At 32.8% G+C, this 8,194-nt stretch overlaps 1 pseudogene; it reads right to left on the bottom strand.

Annotated features, from left to right (window-relative positions):
* Positions 1–701: 701 nt before the first annotated feature.
* Positions 702–1,851, bottom strand: LOC116589337 (annotated as a pseudogene).
* Positions 1,852–8,194: the final 6,343 nt, after the last annotated feature.

The raw sequence follows: 8,194 nt of genomic DNA, 5'->3' as shown, positions 1-8,194 counted from the left end.
GAAATTCTAAGAAAAACTAATTTAATTTGCTTTCTCATCATGTATTCAAAACATTAGACATACAATTTTAATGTAAAAGTGTAAACTGTAAAAGCTAAAGCTACAGAATCTTTAGGAGTCAATAGGGAAAAAAGTTTTACTAGTAGTGAGTATCTCTGAACCAATATAGAAAAATTGCTAAACATAAAAGAAAACATGAATAAACACATTAGCATATTGAAGTACATTAAAATACAAATACAATAAAATATTTTATTCATCATATTTCACTAGAGAAAGGTTTGGAAAGGTGGCTTCCTTAACCTAACTTATACAAACTTGACATTTGTATAAATCTGGATTTTACAGTCATTTGGAAATAGCAGTTTTGAATTTCCAAGGGTTATTTTTTAAGATTTTATTCATTTATTTGACAGAGAGAGAAGGAGAGAGCAAGCAGGGGAACAGCAGGCAGAGGGAAAGGGAGAAGGAGGCTCCCCACTGAGCAAGGAGTCAGATGTGGGGCTGGATCCAAGGATCCTGAGATCATGACCTGAGTATAAAGCACACACTGAACCAACTAAGTGAACCAGACACCCCTCCAAGGATTATTTTAGAAGAATTTGTGTTTTAAGAAAACTCAAGTCTCTTCCCCAAAATGTATTCATAACATTATTTTTTTACATAATGAAACCTTTTTGTCAACATTTAAAGAGTGAATTTTAAACAGATTCTTGGACTAGTGTCTCATGCTTACTAGTTTGTTCAACTTTAGCACCTATCATCCCTGATAGCTTTCCAATACTACCTCCTCCTTCACCATGAAGCTCCATTAAATTTCCCAATTCAAACATGCAATCCTTTTCTGTCTTCTCTGTGCTCTCTGCACTCATTTTATTGACAACCTCTTTCAAGTCATTGGTCTACAACTTTGGGGTCATGAATTTCATCACCTTTTGGATTTTGCAGACCTCTGGTACTGAATTTAGGTCTTCTGAATCTGATTGTTGCATTTTATTAGTAAAACCAACACAGACTAGATGAACCAAATACCTGTAAAAAGTCTTGACCTCAACATGAGCTTCAATCATAGCTTGTACTTTTTTGATAACAGAGCACAAAAGTATAAGCCATGCCATGGAAGTTGCTCAGGCAGTTTTTTCCCAGAATATTCTTAGTGATTAGCTTGGATTTTTCTTTTCTTTTTTTTTTTTTTCTTTCTTTTTTTTTTTAAGATTTTATTTATTTATTTGACACAGAGAGAGAGATTGCAAGCAGGCAGAGAGGTAGGCAGAGAGAGGAGGAAGCAGGCTCCCCGCTGAGCGGAAAGTCCAATGCAGGACTCAATCCTAGGACCCTGGGATCATGACCTGAGCCAAAGGCAGAGGCTTTAACCCACTGAGCCACCTTGGCACCCTTAGCTTGAATTTTCTAAGCACAACTTCATCATTTTGCAATTCAGCAAGGCTCACTTCAAAAACAGTAACCTAGAAGTCATCAGATACAATTTTGGTTCCTTGACTCCTTCAGGTTAACGTTTTTCCAACCCTCCTTACGTCATACCAATGTTTCTTAAAAAACCAATCAACTGGGCGCCTGGGTGGCTCAGTGGTTAAGCCGCTGCCTTCGGCTCAGGTCATGATCCCAGGGTCCTGGGATTGAGTCCCGCATCGGGCTCTCTGCTCAGCGGGGAGCCTGCTTCCTCCTCTCTCTCTCTCTCTCTCTCTCTCTGCCTGCCTCTCTGCCTACTTGTGATTTCTCTCTGTCAAATAAATAAATAAAATCTTAAAAAAAAAAAAAACGATCAACTACTATCTTTTTGGCTCCCTCTTTGCTGCCTTTTGCGAGATGCTTGCTCTTGACAATCACCATGGTGCAGCTCTGAGAGCCAAACTCTTACATCATTATTTTGCAATTTTTACAGGCAATGCAAAGTTCTCCAACCCCAGTCCATAATCTTAGAAACAGGATACTACTTAGATCTTTTAGAGCACTGGGGTACATGGGCTTAAAGAACTTATTTCACCTCATTTCTTTGTAAATGATAAAAAAGAACTTTAAATGAAAGAAAATTTAGGGCATGTGTCTTAAGGAAATGATAAAGATTATGGTAAGAGGTGCTATGGTGTGACTGTGTCTGCCCCCCCCATTCATATGTTGAAATCCTAATACCCAACAGATGGTATTAAAGAGTGGGACTTTTAGAAGTTACTTAGATCATGAAGTTTTGGTCCTCATAATAAGATTAGTGCTCTTGTATTTAAAAAAAAAAAAAAAAAAAAGAACCTGCAGAGTTAGTTCACTCATGACCCAGAAGAGGGTCGTCACCATGCTGGCACTGTGATCTCAGACTTCCAACTGCAAAAATTGTGAGAAATAATTTATGCAGTATTTTGTTATACAGACTGAACTAGGACACAAGGTTTAATTTAAGCTTTTATGTTGTTTGAAATGTACTGAGATGATTTATCAATATAGTTTTGTGATTAAATATTCTTACCCTCTTTATGTCAAATAAAAAACAATCAGGTTCTTTAAACTTAAATCATAATTGTTGTATTTATTCTAGTTTCATTAGCGTAATATGCACTTTAGACTCATTCTTTGATTTTTGCCTTCCCCAGTTATTAGCATAAGAAATTTTTAAGCATGTAAATATCTTTAAAATATAAGAATATTTTAAATGGTGAACTGCTATCACTTACTTTGCAGTTACTATTGCCAATCATTTTAATACGATAATTAGGACTAATGAATTGGTCACAACTTTGAAAACCATCCTATAAAAACCAATACAATCTACCAGGTTCCTGGTTGTCATAGAAACTGATCATAGCAAGCACATTTAATGCAGCACACATTTATGCATAAATTAATAAACCACCAAAGTTTAAAAATGAGCCTAATCAAAACCATTTTCACCACAACTTTCATCATTGCTCTATATTTTACCTGATGCATCATTTCTCTTTACACTTGAATGAAAAAAATATATAATACGATCTAAATAGATAAAGAATGCATGCTTAGAGCTAACATTCAGTAATCCTCTCATAGGGAAGAATTCTGTCATTTCAGATGAAATAATGTATCAATGTGACTTGCCCTAACAATTGAAATGCTCTTTCTTCCAATGTATTTAGCTGTTCCCATCATTGTCTAACTGTATAATTTGGGGAATAAAAAGTCTTGCAAAATCCAACATTGGGATGCAGTGAACAGCATCATCTTCAGGATTTAAAATGTAATTTATGAGGAATAAAAAGGACATAATTGCAAACTTGAAACAACTAACATGTGCAAATATTCAAGATCCAGTAAAGGAAATATTTTGTCAATCAAAGGTTTCATTGATAAACCATTAGACTAAAATTATATGTGTCACTATTTTATACAAAATGCATTTCTGTAAATGCCTTCTTTTCCTTTGTTTGAATATGTAGAACCAAAACATAAAAATATAACACAAAGAGAGCACCCTTATCTCAATACATGGAGCACCAATATCTCAATACAGTATATTATTAAGTCTAATATAAAATTTTTAAGTATATTTACATTAAAGAAAATCATTCAGAAAAGAATTAAAAGAAATGCTAGTACATTAAGAATATCCATGGAAAGCATACAATATATATATGAATATACATATAAGTACATACATATAATTTTATATGCACATACAAAGAGAGAGAGAAATGTAACCATGTGCCATGTACCCATTTTACCCCACTAATTAACCCCTTCTCACATTATTTAAAGAGTTAAAATGAAAATCATCTTATACTTTTTTTTTAAAGATTTTTATTTTATTTATTTGACAGAGAGAAAGAGAGCAAGAGAGGGAACACAAGCAGGGGGAGTAGGAGAGGGAGACGCAGACTTCCCTGGAGCAGGGAGACTGATGCAGAGTTGGATTCCAGGACCCTGGGATCCGAGCTGAAGGCAGATGGTCAATGACTCCTCCACCCAGGAGCCCCTCACTTTATTCTTCTATATTTCATATATGCCTCTTAAAATAATCAAGCTTTCAAAAACATGATCACAATATAATTAACTGCCATAAAGTTAGTTCCTAATGTTAGCTCCTAATTACTATCAAATATCCAGTGAGTTTCCTGATTTCTCCAGTTATCTCCTAAAAGTTTTGCAGTGGATTTGTTGGGATCAGAATACAAATAAGTTCTATGCAATGGAATTAACTAGTGTGTCTCTTAAATTTACCTTCATGTATTTATCTTTTCTTCTAATTATTTTTTCCTCCCCCAGGGAAATTTATTGAAAATAGGTGGGTCACTGGCCCTACATATCTTCACATAGTCTAAATTTTCCTGATTACCTTTCTATGGTCTTTCAGCATCTTTTTCTGTCTTCTTATTCCCTATGAATAATGAGTTAGATCCACAGATTCAGTTTTGAATTTTAGAAGGAATTCTACATAACAGATGCATAGTACTAGCATCAGAAAGCCATAACGGCTGGTTGTTGATTTGCTCTGTAAGAAATATTGACAATAATTTCCTATATACATTAGTGACTTTGGGGTTGCAAAATGGTGATATATGAGTTCTAATACCCTTATTAATTTATTAGTTCAGGGTTTTTTTTAATTTTTTTTAAAGAGTTTATTTATTTAATTAATTTATTTATTTGACCCTGAGACCCAGGACCCTGAGATCATGACCTGAGTGGAAGGCAGAGGCCCAATCCACTGAGTCACCAGGTCCCCCAGTTCTGGTATTTTTTTTTCTTTTATTTATTTTCAGCATAACAGTATTCATTATTTTTGCACCACACCCAGTACTCCATGCAATCCGTGCCCTCTATCATACCCACCACCTGGTTCCCCCGACCTCCCAGCCCCCGCCACTTCAAACTCCTCAGATTGTTTTTCAGAGTCCATAGTCTCTCATGGCTCACCTCCCCTTCCAATTTCCCCCAACTCCCTTCTCCTCTCTAATTCCCCATGACCTCCATGCTATTTGTTATGTTCCACAAATAAGTGAAGCCATATGATAATTGACTTTCAGTTCAGGTATTATTATAAAAGAAACTTTCCTTCATGAATTCTTTGATTACCACACAATACAATTTATACAGGAAAATGGGAATTAATACTTGATTCTTTTTTTTTAACAGTTTTCAGAATAACAAATTAGTTTCCTAGCATCTTCTAAGAAATTCAATAGTATTGTATGTTTGTGTATAGATAGATAAATAGATATAGATATACACCAATATTTAAACTACAGCCATTATTTCTCTTTTATGCTCAACTCAAATATCAATAGTACCTTAATTATCCATAGAGTCATTTAAGAACTTAAAAGAATACTGGGCGCCTGGGTGGCTCAGTGGGTTAAGCCGCTGCCTTTGGCTCAGGTCATGATCTCAGGGTCCTGGGATTGAGTCCCACGTCGGGCTCTCTGCTCAGCAGGGAGCCTGCTTCCTCCTCTCTCTCTGCCTGCCTCTCTGCCTAATTTTGATCTGTCTCTGTCAAATAAATAAATAAAATCTTTAAAAAAAAAAGAATACTTATTTATAAATACAATCTGGAGTGGTTTTTTTTTTTTTTTTTTTGGTACCTCACTTACAACAAAGATCATGTGTCTTTTCCTTTACAACATACTATTATGCACAGTTGAGTTTTCAGGGTTTTAAAAATGATTTTTATGACTTTAATTTTATTGTATCAACTAGTGTTTTCTAACATATCTTACTGCAAATATATAAAATTCTATGTTGCAAAATATGAGACCTGAAAGGGGCAGATGATGTGGTGTGAGAAGGCTACGTGGTTGAATATTACAAAGAAAAAGATATATAGTATCTGATATATACATAATATATCCGGATTAGAATACAGATCATATAATCTTAAAATTTTCATACATAAAAGAAATATTTACATATTACATACACATAAAGGAACACATTTTATTTTTATCACTTAACATCATTAAGTTCATATTTTAAAGAACCAGGAAATTTTATTTTACATTTTCCCCTTTATAATTCTTAATTTAAAAACTTCAGAATTCAGACGCACCTGGGTGGCTCAGTGGGTGAAGCCTCTGCCTTTGGCTCAGGTCATGATCTCAGGGTCCTGGGATCCAGCCCAGCATTGGGTTCTCTGCTCAGCAGGGAGCCTGCTTCCCCCTCTCTTTCTGCCTGCCTCTCTGCCTACTTGTGATCTCTCTCTCTGTCAAATAAATAAATAAAATCTTTTTTAAAAATAAAATAAAATTCAGAATTCAAAATTTTAAAAACTCTCATGACTACTCTGACATTGAATCCTTTCTTAATAGCCAGGAATAACAAATCATTTAAAGAGAAATAGAAAATGATAAACAAAAGCTGGATGACAGATTTGTGGTCTAATTATGGCTAAATACTCAACTAGCTGCAACAAATTTTACCCTGTAGTTTATTTCTGTTATCATATTACTTTTAAGTATTTTGAAGATAATTATTCTAAGTTATCAAGAAATAAACAGATATCAGATTAGAATATGACCTCTGTTGCTTTTTAAATCAAGTAGGTTGTCTTCCTGATTTCTAGGGTCGTTAAAATGTTTAAAAATTACCTAGCAATAATAACATTTTTAAATTATTTTTTAAGATTAAAATTTACAACTTAAATAACAAGATACAATAAATAAGAAATTTTGAGATTTATAAACTCTTGAGAGATGAATCATAATATATATAATTATATATATACTTATATATAATCATATATATATGAATCATATATAGCACTCCTTGAGTAAGAAGAGTGAATTTATCAACAAATAATATTATATTATTATATAAAATTATATACAAAATTACAAATTTATAAATATATTTATTGATATGCTTATGTAAATAAATTTTATGTATTACATAAGATATAAAATAATAATTAGTATTTGTTAATTATACAGAATTATTACTCTGTCCATGTGATACACACATTAAATATACATGTGATGCAATTGCTTTTGATTGATTATAAGAAGTACTGTATTTAGTAATGCATTGTATCTGTCAAATCCTTCTTTCCATTTATTCTCAGCACAGGGAGATCAATATTGAGACATGATGAGTTCACCAAAGAACAGATGTTTGCACTTCACACTGTCTATTAACTGCTTAAGAAAAACTTCCAGGCTTTATAAGCAATTTTCTATTTAATACGCTTCCAAAATAATTAGATGTGAAGCAACTAGTCAACTATTACATTTTTTATTAAAAATTAAAGTTCTTTTTCTTGATATTACCTTCATGAAGATTTCCAAAGTAATGTATGCTGAATTATTTAACATAAGTGGAAAATAAAATTCAATAGAATTTCTGAAAGAAATAAAAATGTTCAATGCATAATATGTCCACAGGTACACTGCAAATTGCTGATTATATATATAGTAGGAATGTATAATTTGTCACCTAACATGATATAGTTTGAGAGTGAAGGGGGTACTACTAATAATTATTGTGGAACAATGTATGTAAAACAAGTCTGTCTATGGCAGGACATCCTGGTTACATTGAAATAGTTAAAACAAATTGGTCCTTACCTCTTTAAAACATATTAAGGTATGATAGATATTTTATATATAAACAAATACAAATTTTCATATTATTTAAGAGCCGAATAGGCACAGTCATAATGGAACTGAATATGGTGAGAACAAGATTTTAACACCAACCTTGATATCCTGATTATTGGTAGTATTAGGTGGCAATCATATTTACAATTAAAACCTTTGTCTTATTACATATAGTTTAACCTTCCTCTGCTATTGCAATTTTTTTCCACCAGATGGTAGCCAATAAAAGCAGGAAACAGAGAGATTAACACAGTTAAAAGAACCAAGATTAAATTGAAACAAAACTCAGAGAATTAGATTATAGCTAGAGATGTAAGTATGGATGTAAAAATTCCATATGTCAAATAAATTAAAACTAACATTTTTGGACATCTTTTTCAAAACAAATATTGTTCCAGTATTGACTCTGAACAAATTCTTTAGGGTTAACTTGCATTTCTAGGCTTCTGAGACTGTTAAATAATATACACAGGAAAATGTTAAATTTGATCACTGGAGTCAATGTTCATTTTTTTCATAGGTCATTCACAATCATATGAATACAGACTTTCAATATTTTTTTTCAGGGAAGAAATCTTTATTTTTTATTTTAATTCCAGCATAATTAACATACAGCATTA

Source organism: Mustela erminea, chromosome 4, assembly GCF_009829155.1.
Source record: "Mustela erminea isolate mMusErm1 chromosome 4, mMusErm1.Pri, whole genome shotgun sequence".
NCBI classification, from domain to species: domain Eukaryota; kingdom Metazoa; phylum Chordata; class Mammalia; order Carnivora; family Mustelidae; genus Mustela; species Mustela erminea.
This window is presented reverse-complemented; position numbering and strand designations above follow the sequence as displayed.